This window comes from Mustela erminea, chromosome 11 (assembly GCF_009829155.1).
Source record: "Mustela erminea isolate mMusErm1 chromosome 11, mMusErm1.Pri, whole genome shotgun sequence".
Taxonomy (NCBI): domain Eukaryota; kingdom Metazoa; phylum Chordata; class Mammalia; order Carnivora; family Mustelidae; genus Mustela; species Mustela erminea.
Window position 1 is genome coordinate 67,272,038 of NC_045624.1, and position 21,869 is coordinate 67,293,906.

The window sequence follows — 21,869 nt, forward strand, 5'->3', positions numbered from 1 at the left end:
AAGCTGCAGTGAATACATGGGTGGAGATTTCTTTTTGAGTTGGTATATTCATTTCCTTTGGATACAGAATTCCAGAAGTGAAATTACCAGATCATGTGCACAAGTCCACAAGTGTTCTCTTTTCTCCATATTCTTCCCTGTTTTAAATCTTTTAACACAGATTAGTGTTTTAAAGTATCTCCTTGGCTGCTCTGTGGACCACGGATTAAAGGGAGATAAGAAGAGAAGCAAGACCAGTTCAGGAGGCTGTTGTAATAACCCACGAGAAAGATGAGTGTGAATCAAACTATAGTAGTAGAGAAGAGTAGATTATTTTAGAGATATTTGGAAGTGGATTTAACAGGTCTTGGCTATTAAAATGAAATAAGGGTAGAGAGCAAACAGCAATGCCCCCAAATCGTTTGGGGAGCTTGAGAGGAAAAAGAGAAGATACAAGGAAGTAGAAAGTAGGATGGGAGCAGGATGAAGAGGTGGATGATAAGAGCGGGGGGGGGGGGGGGGATGATGTCACACCTTGGTGCTAATTAAAGAAAGATATTTGTTGCAGATATGGCCAAGCAAGCAGATAAGGAGGACCTTCCTAGCACCTCTGAAATCACTCCACATAGGTGGCCACCTAGCCTGCTCATGAATGGGTGTAGGTTCAAGTTGGAATGGGTCTAGGAGGAGTGCTATGGCCCAATGTTGCCTGAGATCCAGAGCAGCCCAGTTGTGGATACTACAGCAGGGGTACAAAGTTGCTGAAGCCAAGACTATGAATCTGTGTGCACCTTCTCCCTATTTGACTTAAAAGAGTGATAGTTAACTATTCCTCATTCCTTAAATACACTGGTTGGGTTCCTGAGACTTGCAGCTAATCCTTACTCACTCAATGTTACTAAACTAATAGCATTCTACCAAAAAAGAAATTAAATAATTAACTCCAAAAAGTCAAATTTATATTCCTTTTAAAGAAACTGAAATTAATAATTAGTCCTTTATATCTGGAGAAATAAAATTTTCTTTGCTGGAAGAATGATCAAAATATATACACTGGATCTTAAAAACAAAGACAGACATGGAATCTTTATGGTAATATCAGTGATACTGGAAGGTTGCCACCCCCCCCAAAATAGTGCCTATGAGAATGACAGTTACACACTCAAGGGAGGGAACTGTATACCTAGTGGTTTACAATGTGTTCAATTACTGGGTAGAACAGCAACTCAAGTCTCTTAGCAGTGCAAAAGTCTATTAGATCACTTACCACCCTCCCCCCATACTTCCACCACTGTAGGATTCTTCTCTCTGGTATGTTCATAAGGACTCTGTTCAGTCTCGTTTTAATCACCTTCTTTAGAAGACTCTTCCCTCCTACCATAGGAAATATGTCCTTAAGGGAAATTGACTGATACTTAACCCATATTTTACTTGTTATAATTTCCTATTACTCTAATTAATACCTTTCTCTGAGCTTTTCCTTGTGACTCACCTACCATGTATCACCTCTTCCTCTGTGGTGTTTTGCTATTTAGATCCCTTGCATGTGGACAGTTATTCTGAGTCTCTAGTCAGTCTTAATAGTTAGGAAATGTTTAAGCCTGTAGTACTAATAAATCAGCTCAAGGTATAATTAGAGGCTTAACTCTGTGAAGAGAAGATGTAACCCATTTGTTAATAACATCACTTAGGTCTTTTGAAAACATTCCTACCTAAAATAACTGAGTCAAATTAAGAACTAGCCTTAGACAAAATGTCAAAATAATGGCCTTCGAGGACATTAAGAGCCCAATTTCTCTATTGAAAGCATAGCTAAGAATGCTCTGAAGCTTTCTGCTAGTTATTACATAGGCAAGTTGACTTTCAGCTTCTTCAGAGTTGATTAAAATCCAGATGAAATTAATATTAATTTATGTGCTAGATGCTTTTATTTAATCCTTACATTATAGTCATCTTACAGACAACTACACCACAGCTAAGAGATGTTAAGTAATGTTTACAATGTCACACAGTAGATAATGACAGACTCAGGATATAGACTCAGGCTATAGACCCAGGTCTTTTGACTCCAAATCCTGAGCTCTTAAAGTCATTCACCTGATTCAGAGATGATAACACTATTACTTAGATTTGAGTCTCTCCACCACACCATGAGGCTTTAGCAAAATATCTGCTTTGTATTTTCTGCTGTGCCATAAAGCATATGGGCATGAAAAACAAACATGTTTATAGATGTATAAGAGCTATGGAATTCATATTCTCCACCTTGTAGTAATAATGCCTCCTTGCTCAACCTACTTCACATTTAATCCTCTTGTGTTCTTATACATATGCCCACTGCCCCCTTTTATGGACAAGATATTCTCAAAATTTTTCCAAAGAGCACTTATTAGAAAGTGGCTAAGTTCAAAATCAAACACAAATCTCTCTAAAGTCCTTCCTTCATTTGTTGAAAAGTGATTGAAGGAAGCCCTACTTCTCTTCCTCATTAGGAATGGTTGGGGGGGGGAGATAACGAAAAGGAATTGCAACATGTTTTGCAAAGTAAAATATGCTAGTGAACTGATTGTATCAACCTGCTCCAGAGGAATCCTGTACATGATAAACATTAAGACTCACTAAACCAGTTTTTCTGTTGTGTAATTCCTCCTCCTGTCACCCTCCTAAATATGCAATGTCATCTCTTATGTACTCTAATCTGTTCAGTGATCGCTAGTTCTAATTCTATTGCTATTTGGATAAATTATGTTTAAAATTAAAGTTAAGAATTTTTAATAACAAGAATATTCTCTATGATCAAATGAAAATTTAAAAGAGCATGTAACCTGACAAACACTACATCAGCTAGGTGGTCAAGGTGATCAACAGTGATAAACCATGGGATTAAATTGGCACTTTCTATCTGTGGTCTTGCTTCTAAATTTTGTTAACTTCCATCTAATTAAGAGAAAAAATATTAGAAAAATCTCAATAGAAGGACATTTTACAAGATACCTAATAGAGATATAGATATAGCTGAAACCAAAATACCTAAGTATTCCTCAAAACTCTCAAGGTCATCAAAAACCGAGAAAGTCTAAGAAATTGTCACTGTCAATAGAAGCTTAAGGAGACAGGATAACTAAAGGTAATGTGACATCCTGGATGATATCCTGGAATAGATAAAGGACAATAGGTAAAAACTAAGAAAACCTGAGTAAAGGACAGACTTCAATTAAAAATAATGTATTGATATTGGTTCACTAATTGTGACAAAAAGACCATACTAAGGTAAGATGCTAATGACAGGGCAAACTACTAGTGGGTTATGTGGGAATCTCCATGCTCTCCTCATGATTTTTCTATAAATCTAAAACTGTTCCAGAAAATAAAGTTTATTAGAAAAATAACTAAAATGAAAGAGCATGTAAATAGGGTTTTGTTTTGAATAAACTCCTTAAAAGTCATGTTCTTCTCCCATTCTCATGTTTTTTAAACATCACAAGCACACAGAAAAAAATAGCATTTTAAAAAATTCATCGGAAATGTTTCTATCATGGAAGTATAATAAATTACTTTTCCCATCTTGCCATCATGAACAGAGATTAAGAAATTCAGGGTTATTTTTTCTTTAGGTTTATTATTGATTATGATCTTTAAAAAGTCATGTTTCCATTTGTAAAACAGATAAAATTTTACCTCATGGGAGGGTTATAAAGTTTAATGCAAGGATGCAAAGAAATAGATAAACAGTTTATAAAAAGAATTACTTTAGGGCTAACATTATAATATCAGAGCTTTTTAAAATAAAATTTTCATCCATCTCACCCAGTGACCAGAGTATTTGACTTTCCTGACAATGATGATGTCTATAATAATTTTATTCTTTTGTTGAATTTTCTTCACACAAATCAGCATGCACTTAAACTTTGCTTAAATACCAAGACATGCTGACACAGGCTGGGGACAGAATTACATAGATAGTCCACACCCTGGCTCCTGCTCAGTTTTTTAAATCCAGGACACGGTGTAACCCAGCAAGTCACTGTTTCATGAATCAGCCCCTCGATGTGAGGGAAGAAAGTCTTTGGCAACCTCACTGTGCTGTTCTAAGGTAAGAGAAGTGATTGCCTAGGGACAAGACATCACGGCCACCACATGTACAGACTTGCTCTGCCCAGGATGTGGGGAATTTTACTTTGCTTGGAATCAGCCCCAGAATTCAAAATTAAGCTAACTACAGCTTGCTTTTCTAATATCCTAAAAATGCATGCTTTTTCTAAGACCCTAGGTCCTGGCTTTCACTATCCATGCTTGCTTTGCCTCTGCTCACCATCCCTGAGCCACTGGAGTTGATACACCATTGCTTGATCTTGTCAGGTAACGTGAAACAGAGTGAGGCAATCAGCTATTCAATTCAGTCACAGGTCTGAGTGTAGAAACAACCCCACATGAAATCAGAAGTCACAAGACAGTAAAGGTGACCGCAGGCTCTGAAAAGAGACCTAAGTCTATACCAGAAAGTAGGCAGCCAGGGGTATGGTAATCAACTTCTGTGGTGTCTGTTTTCTTACGGTTTGTTCTATCACTGCCTAATTCAAGAGAATCTCACTTGGTTGGCCCAACAGAAGACAGGCAGGCTATTCTTCTGTGGAACCTGCTGGGTCCAGTCTCTGGCCTAAGGTAATTTCCAACTGCGCCTTTTCTTCCCTCATGTAGGTCCATGGAACTCATGGTGATTAAGACTTAGGATGGTAGCTACTGACCAAGAATTTTATGGAACATAAATTCATCACATGATTTTAAAGTTTTAAGACTTGAATTCCATAGCTTGCATTCCTTTTCTCTTTAATACTGCATCTATCCCTGGAGATTCCTGTTTCTTCTCATCTCTAAGACTGGCTGTGAGTGGATCATGTACTCCCTAGTACTTTCTTGTCAACTGTATGGACATGAACACCATTTTTGCTTTAGAAGTTTAGACTTAAGTACTATAGGAATGCTGACACCAGAAAAGAATGTAATAAGCATGGCAGAAGTTGTAAAAACTAATAAATTAAATAAAAGTCTTCCATTCATAGTTCCTAGTCTGCAAACAAACCCTTTGTTTGCAGTTCTTGTTCATAAGAGTGAAGTTCATAAAAAATAATAAGGAAAAATGTTGATTGGATTCTTATTTGGGGGAAATGTGTATTTTTCAGGAACTTTCAACCGTATGTTACCAAATTCGGTGGGCATTTTCACAGAAATAGGTATTTAAAGAATTACTACCTCCCTTAAACATACTGAGATACTTACATCTCTATACAGAATTCTTTGAATGCTAAGGAGTTATTAATTTACTCAAAAAGAAGAATCTGACTCCAAATTTTATTTCTATCATTTGACTCATTATAGTAACTAATGATAATTTTATTAAATATATATGTGATTCTGAAACAAATGTACAAGGCTCTGTGGCTTAGTTTCTAATTTCATTATCATATTCTACTCAGCAATGTTGCTTGGACTAAATGCTAGTCTAGGATTTTTTCCTTAGTCCTTAGATCCAGAACTTCATCTAATGGAGTTTAGGTTTAGTTCCACAAAGTCACTAGAAAACTTTGTTCATTTATAATGCAAACCATTTACACTAAGAATTTTTTTCTCTCCAGATATCAACCTCAGAAATGAACCAAGGACAGACATAGGCTTAATGACTATGGAGGCAGGGAATAAAGCAAAAAGAATGCTTTAAAGCTGATGATGAAACTTCCCCTTAGAATTATGGCACCACAGACATATATCTGCTTAGGAGCCTAACTATTCCTGTCACTGGTCTGGGAGCCCTTAGTCTAGGGACACACCAAAACATTCTTACTTTAAAATTCTCATCTCTCTGGATGCCACATGTACCCACACCTTTGTAACTCTATATCTTTACCCTTACTGCAACCTTCTTACAACATTTGGACAATGTGTTTTATATTCCATTTAGCTGACTTCCTATGGAAAGGAATTATCTACATACATTAATTGCTGTCAGTCCCACAATAGGACTTGCCTTTTTTCTTTCCTTTCTAAAACTTTTTTCCCTAGCATTTATCTTATTCTTGTCTCTTTTGTATATTCATTACTACAGTAGTATATAGCAATAACTCACCACATTTCAGATTTGTAGTTATATCAGATGAATAGGTACCATAAGCACAAACAAGAGCGAGATGGTATTATAAAATCACAAAGGAGAATCATATAGGATAAACATTCCTTTTTCCCTCATCCTCTATATGCAAATGGGAGAATTAATACAGGTTGACATAATGGCAGGGATGTTGGTACTTTAATACGTAACAGTAAATGAAGAACTGCAATTGAACAAACCTATCTTGTGGTCAGTCATTACCGACTTGAAGTTTTAGTTCACAGGACATTTGTTTTGTTCTACATACAGTGTTTACAAAGCTTTGATAGAATTGCAGAGAAGCACCAAGAGGGGAAAATAGTATTGTAATTAATATTAATAAGTAGCCATAATTAATACCACCTCTGAAATATTTTTATCTAAATTTTAAAAGGATCCTATGATCAACAAATGGTGCTGGTATAACTGGATAGCCATATGATAAAGAATACAGTTGGACCCTTATTTCACACCATGTATAAAAACTAACTGAAAATGGATCACTGACCTAAACTTTCATGACCTTGGATTAAGCAGTGGTTTCTAGATGTGACCTAAAAGCACAAGTGATAAAAAACAGATAAATTGGATTTCATCAAAATTAAAAACTTAATGATAACTATGTGAGGAGATATGTTATTCTGTTTAATTGTAGTAATCATTTCACCATGTATATGTACACCATGTATATGTACAAAATTATCATGTTGTGTACTTAAATATATATAGTTGCTATTTTAAAAAATATATAAATTACAAGATTAAAAACTTTTTGCTTCAATGGACACTGTCAAGAAAGTGAAAAGACAACCCACAGAGTGGGAGAAATTGCAAATCATATATATCTAATAAGGAACTTGTACCCAGAATACATAAAGAATCGTTCTACCACAAAAATAAAAAACAACCCAATTTAAAAATGGGCAAAGGATTTGAATAGACATTTCTCCAAAGAAGATATACACATGTCCAATAAGCATTTTAAAAAAAATGAACATCATTAGTCATCAGACAAATGCAAATCAAAACCATAATGAGACAATACTTCATACCCACTAGGATGGCTGTAATCAAAATGACAATGACAAATGTTGGCAAAGTTATGGAAAAACTGGAGTCTTCATATATTGCCAATGGTAACGTAAAATAGTACAATGGTTTAGAAATAGTTTGATAATTCGTCAAAAAGTTAAATATAGAGTTACCATATGAGTCAGCAATTCTATTCCTACTGGATCCACTCCTAGTTATATCCCATGAAAAAATGAAAACAAATCCACACAAATTCATAATAACCAAAAAGGGGAAACAACCCAAATGTGCATCAACTGAGAAATGGGCAAAATCTGTGCAACACAAAAAATGGTACAATTTTGTATTATTTGGCCATAAAATTAAGTATAAATAGATGTTAAAATATGGATGAACCCTGAAAACATGATGGTAAGGGAAAAGAAGTCAGACAAAAAGACCACACATTATATTACTTCATTTGCATGAAATGTCCAGAATAGGCAAATCGATAGAGAAAGAAAGTATATTAGTGGTTGTCAGAGCCTGGGAGAGAGGGAAACGGAATGACTGCTAACAGGTACTGAGTTTCTTTTTGGAGTGATGGAAATATTTGGGAATTAGATAGCAACAATAGTGGCAAAATCGTAAACATACTAAAACCGTGGAGTTGTACTCTTTAAAATGGTAAACTTTCTGGTATATGAAATATCCACAGTTTAAGGTAAAGAAATTATGGTTCGAAAAGGCTGAAGACTCCATTAACATTGGAGGCTGGTGGTATAAGTGCACTGAATTAGGCTAATGGTTCTCAAAATGTGGTTTGTAAATCAGCAGCATCAGTGTCACCTGGAAATTCGTTAGGTATGCACATTCTCAGGTTACACCCCAGATCAAATAAGTCAGAACCTCAGGAGAGGGAGCTCAGCAATCTGTGTTTTAACAAGTTCTACCGGTGATTTTGATGAAAATCAGGATTTTGACTCTCTCAAAACCTGATTTTGACTCTCAGGTGTTGAGAGTCACTGGATTAGTTACAACTTTAAAGCCTTCCTGCTCTCCTGGTTGCTAGATGTGTAGCCTTTGGCAAGTTTCTTGACCTTTCAGTGCCTCAAATTACTCAACCAGAGAAATCATTCCTCACAGGGTTATTATGAGCACTAAATGTTTAAATACAAGTAATCTGCTTGGAAGAGAGTTTGCCACTCAATGAGCAGAGTACTCATAATAAGCTATTATTATGCAATAGTACTGAGCTGACACAGGAAACAAATACAGATCCCCTCTTTTGGGGAAATTAAGCCACAGATCTAAGTTTAAATTTTCTAGTAGCCACATCTAAAAAGTAAAAAGAACTAAGATAAAGTAATAGCATATTTTATTTAACCCAATGTATTAAAAGTATTATTATTTCTTTGGGTACCTGGGTGGCTCAGTGAGTTAAAGCCTCTGCCTTCGGCTCAGGGCTCAGGTCATGTTCTCAAGGTCCTGGGATGGAGCCCTGCATCAGGCCTCCCTGCTGAGCAGGGAGTCTGCTTCCCCTCCCTGCCACCCCCCCCCCCACCCCGCCACCTCTCTGCCTACTTGTGATCTCTGTCAAATAAATAAATAAAATCTTTTTTAAAAATTTAAAAAATAAAAATATTATCATTTCAACATGTAATCAACATAAAAAATGTTTAGATAGCTTGCATTCTCTTTTTCAAACTGAATCATCAAAATCCTGTATATTTTTTACTTAGAGAACATCTCAATTTGGACTAGCCACATTTCAATTGCCCAGTAGTCACCCATGGCTGATGCCTGGTGTATAGGACCACCACAAAGCTCTTAATTCAAATGCAGTGCTCTTTTCCTCGCCTAAAGTTCCTAAGACTTCAGCATGTTGTCTGCCTGAGGGGAATAACTAGATGGGGAAAAGTCACAAAGCATCCTTTCTTGACATATTCCATCTTAAAAGGTGATACTGGTTTGCAGATGAGCCTCCAACCTATGTCCTCAACTGCATATTGTTACACAAGGATGATCTGGTGAACTGCCTGAGGAGAATCTTAAGGGAGAAACATAGTAGGCTGCAGGCTTTCCTGAACTGCTCCCTCTTTTATCCATAGAGTCTAGAAAACTTGTCAGATACAAAGCAGGCACTCCGCACAATTTTTTCAATTAATGAATAAACATTAAGAGTGCTTTTCTAACTGAATTTTTAATTTTATAATTTTTCAAATACCTGAAAACATCTAATAATTTCTTTCATAATGTCTTTACTTCTCATAAGCAGATCCAGTTTTTTTTAATTGATTTGCTTATGCTTCTCCTTAAATTTAAATATTCATCAAGTGCTTAATAAAGATTAGGTTTCAAAAGCATGAGCCCATAATAGTATTGCTGATATTAGGGGTGTATTTTCTGTTACAGAAGACATATTTCATATATATGTAAATAACATACAAATATCACAAATATAATTTTGTTTGGATTTTTTTATTGTGATCTAAGAATAAACAGAAGGAAATATCCAGAGTTTCAGTATTGATGAGCATTCCTCATTCTCAGTAGTAGTAACTACAGGACATATTTTTACATTAAGGGGCCATATACCTGGATAAAGCTGACATTACTACAGCAAGTAACCTGCAGAAACACTGTTGATATGTGGGTGGAGTGGTTTCCCAGGGAGGATGCTACCTGGCATAAATTAGTTTCTTACTGAGTTCCTAGGATCCTAGAAGCAAGATGTTGTGGGTAGTTGACTCAGAGTAAAAGACAAGGTCCTAATAACAACCCAGAAGGTTTCTTTGACTCACTCTGTACTTTTCCTTATGCTCGTTCTCCTCCAGCCACACTAGCCTCCTTCCTGTTCCTCAGATACACCAGGTTTTCTCCAACCTTCCTGCTATGTTGAATGTTCTCCCCCTGCCACAAATCTACCTGGCTACCTCCTTTCACTTTCAACCTTGCTCAGATGTCACCTCCCTGAGTTCTATCCTGATTGCACTATTAAATACAGTCACTTCCCCACATTCCACCCCCAACCCCTCATTTTCTTAAGCCTACTTTTTACCCCACTTAGCACTTACCACCCCTTAGTATATGACACACCACCCTGTGTCGTTCCTCATATAAGTATCTCAAGGTCAGAGATCTTGTCTGTTTTGTTCACCTGTACCGTTTCCTAGAGTAGTGGCTGGTGTACAGCAGGCACTCCATAAATCCTTGTTGAATGAACAGTTCACTCACAGAACAGATTCTTTAATAGATTTTTTCTTCCTTTTCACTTTTTAAGCCTGCTCTGGTATTAAGATCATCTGGGAGGTTTTGCAAGCCTGACTGAGAAGTTGAACTCTCCCCACTTTTTGGTTGGGCTTGCTCACTGAAGGGTCCTGTCTCTGGAATTCATTTCTCTGGGCAGGTTGCCAGAGCCTGAATTTGTCGTCTTTGGTGTATGATGCAAGATTTAGGGTTTTTGTTTTTCTTTTTGGAGGGGCGTGTTTTAATTTTGGCTACCTTTATTGTTTTGTCTGGGGTTTTATTCTTGTGCTGAGTTTTGTTTGTCTGGGTTGATCAAGCAATTTAGCAACTATTCTTCAGAGCTGTGGAATACTAGAAATTAGAGCTGGAAAAGACCTCATGGTTGATCCAGTCCATCCCCCTTGCCATTGAAGTCTTGCTCTCCATAATACAATGTCCATGGCTTTGTTCAATGAGGTTTTAAATGTCCTCAGAGATTCCTTTAGGCGCCGACTCAACTAACCTAATACTCTCAACAATTAACAAAAATTCCCAGAGTATGTCTAAACTCTCCCTTTCATATTTTCATTTTATTTGTATCTGTAGTCCAAGGTAGCAGGCCTTTTCTCTTACAGGATTTTACATCTTTCAAAGAAGTGTGGACTTAAATTTCTGCTCTTAACAGTTCTTTAGCCGAACTCTACATGTGTTCCTACTTTTCTTCATTCTCTTCAATTTTGGTTTTGCTTAGTAAATTCTTTCAAACTCCTCACCTTGATTTTTAGTATGTGTAGTTTCACTAGTCATCCACTGAATGACTGTAAAACAATGATTTTCCTTCTGAAACCTTAAGACAATGCACTGCCATCTACCATATGAAATTGCAAATATATCCAATTTGCTGCCATAATCAAGCTAGGCTGTTTTTATTTTATTCATCAGAATACTAAACAAGTTCTGTGCAATGCTCTTCCCTTGCCTTTAAAATTTTGATGGTAATTGTGTAATATCAGACATCTCACTTAAGCCCTTTGTACTTTTGTTTTTATATCTGCAAAAGGAGAGAATAACAGCAGCAGCCTCCTTTGCTATAATCTTACGAAAATAAAGATGTTATTATAGGGCTAGAAAGAGACCTTTCAGAGATAAAAACCTTTCATTTCCTAGCTTTCAGACAGAATCACATAGGATAAATTATTTTCAATACTATGAAGTTCAAATGGCACTTTTTTCCTCCTGGTTTATAGTAATTTATGCTAAATCAGTGCAACTCAAACTAATTGAAGTGAAGGGCAAATTTCACAAGTTTCCAAATGCCACGGACTGATTTTTGTAAAATACAAAAATCACAGAGTTGGGTGAAGTGGCAATGTCAAAGTGCTCTAAAGAGTCACTTTTTGTATTTATCTTTTCCTAGACAGGCACTGGTCCACAGACCCTATTTTGAGTGGCCCTAACAATCATTTTCCTCATTTTCAGATTCAGATACTTTATAAATATTTCTCTTCTGAAGATTAACATAATACTTGCTTTTACTTTTCAGCTTGTTTTCTGCCTCACTTAAAAATCAACTTTTAGAAAACAGAAGAGCCAATCAATTAATCATTTTCCCAAAACATTTGGTTACATATTTCCCATTTATTTTCACTTTTTCCAAAGTGTAATAATCCCTAGTTTACTTCGTAAAATCAAATCTAATGAAAAATACTTTTACAAAAGAAAAAAAAAAAATCTCGGGGTTTATACCAAGTCAGTACTCTACAGGACAGTCTCTTGGTCAAACAACATCAGCAGCCTCACTTCTCAGACTGCCCCTAGTCTCTAGCAATCCTGACCGATGCTAGAGCAACACTGTTAACAGCAGAAATCCACCAACCCAAGAAGGTAAAAAACACTCTCACTTATTCCACCCTGCCTGGCACTCTGCCATCAACCTGCACTTTTTGGATTTAAGACACAGATTATATGTCAGCAATAACTGGAGTAGCTATTACATAAGCTGGTTATGAGATGCCATGTGCTTTCAACTGGCATCTTTTATAGTTTGGACATTACAAAAATTTAGTTTTAGCACTCTTTTCTGAAATAAGCTTCTCTTATTTTTAGTGGGTTTTAATTACTTTGAGAGGGAATTAAAGAAAAATATACTGAAATATCATTTCTCCAGGGAATAAAAAAAAAATAAAGTTTATAGGAAAACATGAAATGTGAGGAAATATTAAATATAGTAAACTGCACAAATGTAATACATAACTTACACATTGGGCCTTTTATGATCTAAAAATCTATTCCAAGAAAAAGAAAAAGTGAAATTTGAAGACTTAGGAGCTTGTTTCAAAAAATACTAAAAATAAGTTCCAGCTGGTGTGAGAACATGGCAAAGGTATAACATGGTACCAGGGTAAATAATAGCACAGGATGGGTGAGGCACTGGAGAGGGAAACTTTAAATGCAGAACATTTTATACTGCTTTTTAAAGGAATTTTTACAAAAGTAAGAAAACATATATACACACATCAATAGCAGAGAAAATGTACTAAAACAATGTATCAGATGATGTTTTCTTTACACAATTTTCCAAGGGTAAGCACATGGCTAATATGGATTAATCACTAATGAATTTAATAAAGTGAATAGATTATTAGGTCCTAGAGCCAGTTATTTCATTTTCTAATGTTTCAATGTGCCAGATGTTTCATAAAAATAGTTTTTACTATTTAAAATGATTTATGAAGCTAGAATGCCCAATTTTTATTTCTGTGTTAAAATGTAAGAGTTAAAAATCATTAACAAACAGAATTTGCAGTTCAGTTAGCAGTCACTGAATGTAAAAAGAGTTCTTAAAATGCTCCTCTTCAGAGCCATTCTCGTTCCCATAGAAACCAATGTGAGATCCTGGAAAACAAGGTAAGTTCTAAAATAATCACCATTATAAATACCCATTATATAAATGTAAATACAGGCAATTGAAATGATTTAGATGATTTTGAAATTGCATATCATTTCCCAAACCATAATGATTCCTTCAGAGTGGTTCTTGTCTGTCATATAAATACAGCATTTACAAAATTTTTAAAATTCTTATGATTTACTTGTAAGACCATAATCGCCTTTTCAAACAAGTCTTGGGCATGCAAATATCGATTTTTGAACATGTATTTTGGTGCAAGATGGAAATTTTGGCTGGGCTTTTCCTTTGTGGTAGATTAAGTACTTATCATTATTAGTATTTCAATTTTATATAACCATTTCTTTATTCATTATTAATTGTTCTACAATGAGATCTAGATTTTTGGAGAATTATTTTACAATTATAATTTTCACATTTTTACTTATGCAAGCATTTTGTCATATTAAAAGAGCCAACAACTCTTCTTTTATTGAGATAGTAATTCTTCCGAGAGTCCAGAACCAGCCACTGAGTATACAGCACTCATAATATTAATGAAGATGTGAGTGTGTGTTCACAGATATACATACACATCTAATAGATAAGCTCCTAGGGATAGGAGCAAGAGCATTTCAGGGGTAAAGCTCTAATACCAAGAAACAAGCATTTTAATTTAGTATGGCTGTTGAAGGAGTTCTGGACATGCCACTCCAAAACATGTCACTTTGGTATAGTGATTATTTTGAGGGAAAGGCACCTGAAAAACAACAGATATAGGGGGAGGTTTCCTTTGAACTTCCCTTATCGGCCTAAAGACAGAGCCTTCAAAAGAATTCATTTGTCATAAATCCCCTTCCTGGGATTGACTCCTACCACTGGGAGGGAACTAGAAGTCAAGTCAACACACAGACACACTTTGTCATAAATTATCATATTTCCTATCTATTCTTCTAACAGCCCATTCATCTTTCCTAAAAATAACTTCTTCTCTCCTAAATTGCCTATATCCCCGCCTTCCACTGTTAAAGATGGCATACAAGCTCTCAAATCTCACCACTTCTTTGGGTATTCACTTTTTCTTTTCCTGTGAGGCCCTGGTGTGCATAATAATAAAAATTAATAAGTTTGTTTACCTTTGCTCCTGTTAATCTGCCTGTTGTCAATTTATTTTATAGACCCAGTTATTGAACCTAGGAGAACAAAGGGAAAGCCTTTTCTCCCCTACACCATTAAAAGAGCAAGTTATAGACTAGTCATGCAGTATTGTTAGCTGGATCAATGATCATAAAGTCAGGTATTTTCTCTTAATTTCATCTAAACACTTGCTTCTTAAATGTAGTCTCCAGGCCAGCAAAATGAAAGCTTGTTAAAAATGTAGAATTTCAGGGGTGCCTGCGTGGCTCAGTGGGTTAAGCCTCTGTCTTTGGCTCCAGTCATGATCTCAGGGTCCTGGGATGGAGCCCTGCATGGGGCTCTCTGTTCAGCGGGGAGCCTACTCCCAACCCCCCGCATCCCGCCGCCTCTCTGCCTGCCTCTCTGCCTACCTGTGATCTCTCTCTCTCTCTAATAAATAAATGAATAAAATTTTTTTTTTTTAAAAATGTAGAACTTCAGGCCCTAGGTAGACCAGCTGATTCAGAAGCTGCATTTTAATAAGATCGCCAGAGCTGAATGCATATTTAAGTTTAGAAACATAGCCAGTCTCAAATATTTGCTCCAAACAAATTCTAGCTTTATTCCAGGTGAACTGATGGAAGCTAAAAAACCTACTAGGATGTAAGCTCTAAGAGGGGAGGGGCTATGTCTGTATGTGGCATCTGCATATCATATAGTTTAGAGCAAAATCCATAAACAATGTTAAATAACTTTGAGAAAAGAGAATGGAAAATATCCCTTTATTTCAAAAATGACATATTTCAGGTTTTATGTTTGAAAAAAGTTCTTATATTTCATTTTGTTTTTACTCACTCCCTCAAACCAAACCATTATACATACATCACATACAAAAATCAACTCAAAGTGGATGAAAGATTTAAATGTAAGACCTGAAGTGGTGAAATTCCTGAAAGAAAATGTAGTCAAGAGCTACATGACATTGGTCTAGGCAGTAATTTCTTGGATATGACACCAAAAGTACAAGCCATAAAGCAAAAATAGAAAAAAGGGACTACATCAAACTAAAAAATTCTGCACAGAAAAAAATAATCCAGAGAGGCAAGTTACAGAATGGGGGAAAATATGTGCAACCTATAGGTAACTAATAAGGCATTAATCCCCAAAATATATATGAACTCCTTACAATTCAATAGCAAAAACCCCAAAAACCAAATTAAGAAATGGGCAAAGGGGGGCACCTGAGGGTGGCTCAGTCAGTTAAGCTTTTGACTGTTGACTTTGGCTCAGTTCATGACCTGAGTGTCATAAGATCAAGTCCCACACTGAGTTCTGCATTGGGTGTGGGGCCTGCTTAAGATTCTCTCTCTGCCTCTGCCTCTCTCTCCACCTCATACATGCATGCTCTCTTGCTCAAAAAAAAAGAAAAAGAAAAAGAAAAATGAGCAAAGGACTTTAATAGACATTTCCCTAAAGAAAACATACAAATGACCAATCGGTATGTGAAAATATAAACAACATCATGAAACATCAAGGAAATGCAAATAAAAACCACAATGAGATATCACCATCTCACATCTATTTGTCAGGGTGGCAATAATAACAATAATGATAATGATGATAATAATAATAATAATAGTAATAATAAAAAAGTAACATGTATTGACAAGGATGTGGAGAAAGTATAACCCTTATGTACTGTTCTGGGGAATGTAAAATGATGCGGCCCCTAGATCTTTCCAAAAATTACAAATAGAACTATTATACAGTCCAGCAATTCCACTTCTGGGAATTTATTTGAAAGAACTGAAATCAGGATCTCAAGAAAATATCTGCATTCCCATGGTTTTTTGCAGCACTGTTCACAGTAACGAAGATATAGAAACAACCTAAATTCCCATTGACAGGAAAAGGGATGGAATATTACTCAGCCTTAAAAAAGAAGGAAATTTTGCCATATTCAACAACATGGATGAACCTGGAGAACATTATGATAAATAAAATATGCCAGTCACAGAAGGACAAATATTCCATGATTCCACTTACATGAGGTGTTTATAATAGTCAAACTCATAAAAACAGAATAAAATGGTGATTGCCAGGGTTGGAAAAAGAGAGAAATGCGGAATTGCTGTTAAAGTTTCAATTATTCAAAATGAGTAAGTTCTAGAGATCTGCTGTACAGCACCATGACTATAGTTAATACTGTATTGTGCATTCAAAAATGTAAAAGGGTAGATATATTAAGTGCTCTTACCACAATAAATTTAAAAAAGTAGATCACAGCAGGGCTTACAGCTAGCTGCAGGTGTTCAGAGCCTGACCTCACAGTTATAGTCCACTTTTCTTAAAGACCTTCAAGATCTGTTTTAGGGGAAGGTGAATAAATTTTAAAGGCCCAGAAAGAATGAAAATGTGAACACGGAGCTATAGATTTATATGAAATAAAAGATGTTCTACAAAAGATATACTGAAGTCTACTTTCTATATCTCATCCTTTCTACATTTCCTTGCTTTTAGGTCCCTTGTCACAAATTGTATATGTTTTAGTATGCCCCACCCTTTCAAATTTCCATTTTCTCCTAACAGACTTACACTTGCCTTTATCACAAATATATGTAAAATTTTGATGATCTTGTTGGTTAAATGCCTGAATGTTGTGACCTGGTGGGAAGAGAAAGGTCCTGAAGGTCTGCTTTATGGATTTAATTTCATCTAGGACCTGTCCTTTGGACACTTAGAGGCTCTAGCAAACAACTGTGTTCTGGAGGTTAGAAAGGACAGATTAAAAGATAGATAGGGCACAGCAAAAGCTGAGTTTTTCTTGATGACAAGCACAGCTGGAATTAATTTTTTTTCTAACCTCAAGAAGTGGTGTGAATTGCTAGAGGGTAGGAATCAACATCGTCATTCTTTTGATTTCAAACTATTACTTTTTATTGCTTCAAACTCTTACTATTTATTGTTCATCGTATGTCAGGCATCCTTCTGAGTGTGTTTTATATGAAATAGTTTATTTAATCCTTCCCACAACCTCATGGAGAAAGTAATTGATTACTCCCATATCAAAGATGAGTGAACTGAGGCCCAAGAGGGAAAGTAATTTTCTAGGGCCCCATAGCTGGTAAGCAGCAGAGCCTGAATTAACTCGAGTGATTCCATCACCAAAGCTTTTTACATACCCGGGAAGGACATCCTAGAAACTTGATGTGTAGACCTGTCTCCTCAGTTCTTCATGGCTGGCTAATTAGCTGTACCTTCCTGAGGTCAAATGAAGTGACTCTGAAATCAGTCCTTCCTCCAGATATCAGGCATTTAGCAGTCCCTGGCCATTTCTCCCTGGATAGAGATAAATATTAGAAAGATCAATCTTACAGAATCCATTCTGCCTAGTTACTGATAGTCATTCTACAGGAAACTTAAGGATTCAGGTATTTGTGGTATAACTATAATTATAGAGATCCCAAACAGGACTTCGAGGAAAAAAAAAAATTTGCTAGAGACAAATTCAATCATCTACTATAAAATATGCTATCTTGATTTCTTGTGAAGTTAAATATAATCGACCAGTTATAGATATGATATATAGGAAAAGGCATAATTGTGACTGCAGTGCTTCTCTCTAATGTTATAGAGGGTTTCCTTGCTACACACAGCTAAGACAATCTTAAGATTCCATTTTCTTCCTCATTCTACCTCTTTGCCCTCTCTACTTTTGTCTACATTTATGTATTTCTGCCATTTTCCTACAAATGTACATGTTCAGTAGTGTTAGAAAGAAATGATTTCAGGGGTTCTTGTGTCAACTATCTGTCTCTACACACTGAGGTGGTTTTTTTTTTCTTTATTCTTTAAAAAGCCAAATTTTTTATAGCACTTTAAAAAATTCAGATACACTTCACATAACATAAAATTTATCATTTTAAAGTGTACACTTCAGTAGTTTTTAGTATATTCACTGTTTTGCAGCCATCATCATTACCTAATTCCAAAATATTTTTATCATCCCACAAACCTCATACCTATTAGCGGTTAGTCCCAATTCCCCCCTTCCTCATCTCCTGGCAGCCATTAATTTTTCTGTCTCTATGGATACATCCTCAGGCAAATCTTTTATCTCTGTGCAAAATGGCTGTCTCAGATCTATGATTTGTTTTTTATTCTTTGCTGCCTAAATCAAACCGCCTGCCCAAAGCTTTACCTTGGTGTGTCGTTTTCAGTGGCATATGTAATATATATGACAGACAGCATGAAAGTACAAAATTTTAAGAGGTCCCATCAGAGTTAGCAAATGCTGCCATACTTAAAAATTTTAATATGAAGAAATATACCATATATTTTCTATATTTCCACTGTCCACATTTACTTAGAGTTTTAGTTTACTTCTAATTTTAATTCCAATTTTAGATTTTCCTCATCTTTTCCTTCTCTTCTTTTGGTGTTTATTCATATAACATGTCAAATTACATACATTTTGAACTTAATTTGAAGGCTGCTAATGTTTTCAGTAATCACTACAAATCAAAATAGTATTAATAAGGGACATCTCATTTTTTTTTAATATTTACATCTAATTGAGGTTCCCAAATTCTGGTCCATATCTGTGCTATATTTACTTGCTGTATTCTCTGTACATCCATACGCTCTGTTCATTTCTCAGATAATTTCCATTTAAAATAGAAATTCAAATGTATTACTATGTTCCACTGTGATTTATCTGTTTACATGTCTCTGAGTGGACTCTGAACTCCTGGAACAGAGGGACTTTGTTTACACCTGTTTGATTTCCAATATGGTGCCTGGTGCATGGCATGAACTAATACACCTACTGTTGTTGAATGAAGGAACACGATTTAAATATACAAGCAAGCATATGTGTCAAAATTTATACACCTAATTATATGTTATATTACATTATAATATTACATACACAACATACATAAGTTTTATAAGCTCACAGCTACATTAAAAATACTTAATATTTGAAAAATTCAAAATGATATATGTGAACACCATAAAGTATTAAATATATCGATTTTTACATTGTTTGACTTTATAATAACCTTAAAACTAGTTATTTCACACAGAAACACACAGCATAATTGCAAGATGGAGGAACGACGGAGAGGGCAGAGTGGAGATGCAAGTCAGGTAAACAAACCTGTATTTGGACTGTGTAGCACTACTTGACTGACTTTGGCTATTTTTTTCTGAATCTGAATTTTCTGTGACGTGGAGATATTTAATACGATGCTTAGGAATCGGTTTAAGATTGGGGCTAATCAGTATGAAGGGCCCGACACTTAGCAGGCCCTTCGGGAATCTTATCGGGCACTTTATCCCTCAGACTTAGACTAAGTAAAGGTGTTTAATTTTTCTACACATTGTGAGTCTTTTCCAATGAGAAAAACCTACCCGGATGCCAAATTTGCCAATTCAGAGAGCCCCGATAAAACAATAAAGGTATAAAATGATCCATCTCTTAACTCTGACAGATTGCTACACCCGCAGGAAGCGCTGGGCGGACCTCCAGTATCCCAGCATTCCTTGCGCTGCTCCCGTAACTCTTCTACCGCGTCTCGATGGTAGAGCCGGCCTCAGAGGCGCCTCGGCGTTGGCGGCTTCGGTGAGGAAAAGTGAGAGTTCCAACTTTCCTCTTGGCCTGAGAGGTTTTTGGCGCAGAGCATCGTCATGTCAGAGAAAAAGCAGCCGGTGGATTTGGGTCTCTTGGAGGAGGACGACGAGTTCGAGGAGTTCCCTGCCGAAGGTAACCGGCTGGGCCCCGGCCTCTGGGCCGCGCGGGCGGTGACTCAGGCCTCCGGGTAGAGTCGGCGCGGATGCTTGGGCTCGGCCCGGGGGCGCCGGCGGGAAGTCCAGACCCCTGCGGCCGGCTCTCGAGGCTCTGCACGCGCGACCTTCAGTGCGACCGGCTTTGGGTTCGGCGTGTCTGGGTGGGCCTCGCTAGTGAGGCTGAATGCCTTCTGCTTCCTCATTGGGAGGAGCCATGGTGACCCGAGCCTCTAGCTCCGAGTCCGGGATGGTTGGTCTTTTTTTTTTTTTTTTTTAACCCGTCACCTCGTTCATATCTACATATATCTCTTTTTTCTTTACTTTCTTATAGTGTAGCAGCGTTCCTTTGTCCTTAAACCACCCAGAATTCAATTGCTGTACCTGGTTAGGCCAGTATTGCTTACTTTTAGGACTTCACAAATGAAGCCACTTAAGTAGGATCAGGTGTTGGTGGATAATAACACGTTGTTACCTTATCCTTGTTTCTCATTTTTGATCACTTCAAACTAACAGAATCCTAAAGCTTTATATTTTTATTAGTTTCATGGTTACCAAGAGTAGTTTTCTCATTGTAAGTGATAGCAAATAGCTAATATTTATCGAGTAATTACTTGTCTAAGTGCTTTGCTTGTATTCATTTTAACAATTCTAGCAACTAGGTACCGGTATTACCATTTTTCAGATTAAAAAAAAATTGAAGTTTGGAACTATTAAGAAAGTTTGTCGAATGTCATATAGCTGGCTAGAAATGATGGATACCTTCTAGGAATGATGTACTGTTTCTGTTTATCTTTTTATAAATAAAGACCAAAATTTATTAATTGTTGTTTCCAGGTAGGTTTCCAGAATGACTTCCTTTATTATTTGTTATGTGTAGGATAAATATTTGTTCTTGTAAATAAAGGCTGCTATTGGTAGCCTTTCTGAAGGTGGTAGGAAGAGAATTGTGATTAATAGTGTACCGATCTGTTATGTTAAGCAATTACAACTTCGCTAAAATTGTCCTAAGGTGTCTACCCCATTGTGATCCTATTGTGCATAAAAAACCACATAGCTTGAACATTTTTTCTTCTTATTTATGGTGTACTCTGTTATTTTGCTTAGTGGAAGAAGACATTAGTGTTCATAGGACCCCTACACTAACCCAAAGCACATTTCAGTTATGGGATTCATTATGTATTGAGAGTTTTGTTTTTGTTGTTGTTGTTGTTGTTGTTTTGGTAGTGATTTATCTGTCCAGACATGTTTTCTCTCTCTCTCTCTTTTTTTTTTTAAAGTAAGATTTTATTTATTTATTTATTTGAGAGAGACTGCACAAGTGGGGTTGGGGGAGGGACAGAGTGAAGACAGAGAAGCACACTCCCGGCTGAACAGGGAGCTGGAGCAGGTTTGGATCCTAGGACCCAGGACCCCAGGATCATGACCTAAGCTGAAGGTAGATGCTTAACCCACTGAGCTACCCAGGCCCCCCAGACATGTTTCCTTTACCTCACTGTCAAGTTGGTTTGTAATCTAATACTGAGCTCTTCAGTAGAGAACTGGCTTATTGAGGGCAGGATCAACTTTTTACTCAGACTTCATATTTCATATAGCTTTTACCCATTGTTTATCACATACAAGGTACAATGGTAGACACTTTGTTTACATTTTATAGTGTAACTGTCACTACAGCTGTGAGGAAATCCATGCTTAGATTTCAAAAGCTTGCCATTAAGT

The 21,869-nt window shown here is 36.4% G+C and overlaps 2 long non-coding RNA genes across 3 annotated transcripts in view; one reads left to right on the plus strand and one right to left on the minus strand.

Annotated features, from left to right (window-relative positions):
- LOC116568983 overlaps positions 1–21,869 on the plus strand; it is a 111,496-nt gene that overhangs the window by 65,067 nt on the left and 24,560 nt on the right. Inside the window, exon 2 of the long non-coding RNA XR_004276805.1 lies at positions 19,859–20,130. This is a non-coding gene — a long non-coding RNA (uncharacterized LOC116568983). The remainder of the gene's footprint in view (positions 1–19,858; positions 20,131–21,869) is intronic.
- On the minus strand, positions 12,596–19,869 carry LOC116568984. 2 transcript variants are annotated; one of them, XR_004276807.1, is made up of 3 exons: positions 19,779–19,869; positions 17,546–17,702; positions 12,596–13,255 (listed from the first exon to the last, which is right to left on the minus strand). It is a non-coding gene; the product is annotated as an uncharacterized LOC116568984 (long non-coding RNA). The 2 variants fall into 2 exon arrangements; XR_004276806.1 differs by lacking the exon at positions 12,596–13,255 and adding an exon at positions 16,423–16,727.